The 4,125-nt window shown below is 33.6% G+C and overlaps 1 non-coding gene across 1 annotated transcript; it reads right to left on the reverse strand.

Moving 5' to 3' along the window:
• Positions 1-294: 294 nt before the first annotated feature.
• LOC118758424 (small nucleolar RNA SNORD74) lies at positions 295-374 on the reverse strand. Its single transcript, XR_004995715.1, has one exon. It is a non-coding gene; the product is annotated as a small nucleolar RNA SNORD74 (small nucleolar RNA).
• Between the last annotated feature and the right edge of the window lie 3,751 nt (positions 375-4,125).

Raw genomic sequence — 4,125 nt, forward strand, 5'->3', positions numbered from 1 at the left:
AAAATAATAGGGTAGAGAGAGATCTTCCATCAGTGTGTTCATTTCTCAAATGTTGCAACCAGTAGCTGGTGCTGGGTCAGGCCAAAGTCAGAAGCCTGGAACTCAATGTGCATGGGTAGCAGGATTCCAAGTATCAGTCCTTTCTTGAAACAAGAAAAAAGTTAAATAAAGGAACTACTATTTGGAAAATTAAGCATTACTCCCCAATCACTAAAGTGTAGTAACAAATACAAATTTCTTATCTATAAATTGAGAAGAATAATACTCTGCGTATGAAAGTTATTTTTTATATATTTGTCACCTTTAGAGTTGCTGACATTCATTTCATTTCTCAGATGACCTTACCAACACATACTTCATAATTGGTATAAATAGTTCACTTTAATGGTTTGATTTTGGCAAAGATTTTAACAAACACCCTGGTTAATTTACATAAATGCACTGTTTTGTCATTGAGTTAAAGTACAATACAAACGTTTCTTCTTTTTTTAAACATTTGCATTTTTCACTTTTATATTTTGAAAAGTATCATATTAATAATATTAATTACCAAGTATTATGTTGCATCAAATCTGTGCTAAATTGATAACTGGGCTAAAGAAACATTCTTCACTAAATAAATAAAAATCATTGAATGATTATCAATATACGCGAGACTTCACTGTTTTTAATGACTTCACCAATTGTCATTATATTTTATCAATATATGTGATTCAATTGAATGAATTATTGAGTGACAGGAGTAATTTGTGTTTTGTAAACTTCTAGTTACCTGTTTATTGGATAATATGGTTTCGTTTGGTATTACATTCACATGTTAAGAGGAATATATACTTTAAAGAAAAAGAGGGGCTACAACATAGCTTTCCAAATAATTGAACTATTTTTAAACATAAGACTTTGTGTCTTTAGATTGTGTTACTGGGAGCACCTAATTTAATTTGTTTTGTATTTGCTTCGCTTAAGGAGACCTAGATGATAATCCTATGTTAAATATTGTTACCGAGAGATATATGTGTTTTTAAATAGATTTCTTTATCAGATGACAGCTTCACTCTCCCTTTCCAAATTTGTTTTGCTAAGAAAGAAAATAGTAAGCTACCTCCTTCTTATTATCTGTAGAAAACATTAGTAAGGCCAAGATCAAAAAAGGAACAAAACAGAAAGTCAGTGTAAAATATTAAACTTAGGATAATCACAGGATAGTGAAGAGCATGAACTCTGCAACAGACTGTCCATAGTCCAAAGTTAAAATCCTAACTGCTGCCAGTCAGAGATACAAATTACCTCCGCTTCTGAAATCATATTTATAATTATATCATTTGTACTCTGTTTACTCAGAAAAAAGAAATTACTGTGAGTTATACTGACCCCACTCTATACTTTGTAATACTAGGAATTCATTCCTTTTATCTAATAGTAATTTGGTATCTATTGTCCAACCTCCCTTCATCACACCTCCCCTCCACCTTTCCCAGGATCTACTATGTGCTATTCCATATTCAAAGCAACAATTTTTAAAGTTTCTTCTTATTATTATTATTATTACTATTACTATTATAACTTAAAATGCAGAGAGACAGACAGTTGGATTTCTCCCATTGACTGGTCCATTCTTCAGTTGCCCACAGTAGCTGAGGTTGGACGAGGCTGAAGCCAGGGAGCCTGAAACTCAATCTAGATTGAAATGCATGAGATCTAAGGTGTGCTAGGTGTAATGATCAGCAATAATTGTTCATCTTTAGTGGTCAAACTTTTGCATAACTATTCCACTTGAATTGTCATTGGAACCTCTGATTTATTTCTAACCAATAAAATAGGAATAAAATATGAAGTTGATCAGAAGTCATCCTCCTGACAAGGTTGTTCTGTATGGTAAAGATCAATGGATTTTATAGGTGTGATTAAGGTTGCTTATCAGTTGATTTTGAACTACTCAAAGAAGGATTACTCCAGATAGGCTTCCCTATTTGACTGAAAGACCATTAAAGAGATTCCCTCATGCCACTGCAGAAGCGAACACTCAGCAGAAGAAGCTGCAGGTGACTCTCAGACCTAGCATCCTGTGACAAGTTAGAGCATTAGCTGCACAGTCAGAGGAATGCTAAGTTTGCCAACAACCTCTATGGGTTTGGAGACTTATTCTTTCAAAACTGAGATGAGAATTCAGTCTAGACTGTACCTTGATTATAGCCTAAACAGTGAGACTCAGCGATCATGACCACACTCCCAACATATGAAGCTATGAGACAATAATTACGCATCATTTTAGTAAGTAAGTACTTTGTTGACGCTGCTATGTAGAACAGATACATAATAAATCATACTGTATCAGTTATCTATAACCTGTTTGCACTCTACTTTGTACTCATTTCTATATCACACTGAAATAATCCTTGAATAGTCAACTTATATACCACATATTCCATGAATATTTTTTCTTATTTTATTATCTTTAGTCAATTAAATTAACTCTTCTGAAAGTATTATCTATAAATCCTTGTTAGTGCTAATCATATTTCATTGAATTTTGATTTTATCATCTTTTAGAAGATACTAATCAAACATCAAGTATTTGCATTTGAAAACAAAAGTGGATATTAAATTAGGTGATTTATTGTTATTTGCTTTACTCATCACCAATATCTTGTGGGTTCTTTTTGTGCTTTGAACTATCCATTTGGACTTCAGAATGTAAAAACTAAAATAAAACGGTGGGAAAACAGACCACAGCAAGGGGGAAAGGAATAAAAACAGGGAAAAGAGACAAGGTTTCATCCTAAATTAATTCTTAGTACAATAATCGAAGTGAATAATATTGGTTTAAAGAAGTGACTTGATCCTGATAAAAGTGACTTTAAAATTTTAGAGTTGCTCTGAAAAAGCTGTAAAGTGAGATGAATTACAATAGAAAAGAAGCAAAGGAAGAAAATAGTTGCTTCTACTTTGAGTTCTAACACAGTATGAATGATGATTGTTTCAAAGTGTCTGATCTATTTCATATGAACTACAGCTTCAAAACTCACATAACAGATGGTTGGGTTAAAAGGAAGAGAGTTCATGCTGAAAGCGTGCACTAAGTTAAAGGAGTCCCACATGAGGAAAGGGTATCACCGAATCCACAGATTCCCAGCACACTCCAGAGAAAGAGGGCAAATAAAAGTGTTTGACTCTTCAAGTTTTGATAAAGCATACAATAAAGTAAATCACCACAAAGCTGTTCCTGTGATCAAAGAAGATTTTGACTTACATTAGTATAATCAGTATGTAAAGTGTCTTAAAATATCCAGAACTGACAGAATGTTTGTAAAATTATCAACCATAGTGCTGTCACATAGGCTGTGAGATTTTTTCTTCATCTTAAGTATTATATTTTATCAATATAGAATGCAAAACTCCCTTGGCAATAACATCTTCACGGTCTTCAAGGTCAGTTGCTTCTTAACTCTGAATATAGAACCCAATTGCACATCAACTGTTTTAACAGTCACAGAGTTACAATATCAATACAAACAGTCCTCAAAAATGCTCATGGAAATTGAGCATTTAGAAATAATTATACCCAAAGTAAGCTATATTTTCCCACAGCTTTTTTTTTTGTATTCTGACATGTATCATTCAGTACGATTAGTTTGGCTCACAATTACACTGCTTGTTTGGGGCAAAGCTGAAGTGTCTTCTAGGATCTGTGCCTTTTTTATTATTGACCACGTGACAATCAACCAACATACCAGCCCATGCACATCCCTTCATGATAGAGCAAGCAGGTGATAACCAGGTTCTGCTCTCTGAGAGGCTGGAAATACAGTGGGAAAATTGCTGAAGCAAAAACTTACACATGGCAAAACATCTTTTGACAAAGTGTCAATTTACTCATCTTTAGTACCCATAACATTTATTGAAAAAATACCTAAGTAAGAAGGAAAAGTAGAAAGAGATCTGTAGTTCTTGGTTTGTCATAACTAGTTCTAAAATTATAGGTTTATCATTTATAAATTCTATCACTTTTCACATTCCTAATATTGTATTAATGGTGGCTTCCTGTTGGGCTATCATCCCACAGAGATGCTGGTTTGTGCACTGACTATTCCACTTCTGATCCAGTGCCCTCCCAATGCTCCTGGG

This window comes from Ochotona princeps, chromosome 1, assembly GCF_030435755.1.
Source record: "Ochotona princeps isolate mOchPri1 chromosome 1, mOchPri1.hap1, whole genome shotgun sequence".
Lineage (NCBI taxonomy): Eukaryota > Metazoa > Chordata > Mammalia > Lagomorpha > Ochotonidae > Ochotona > Ochotona princeps.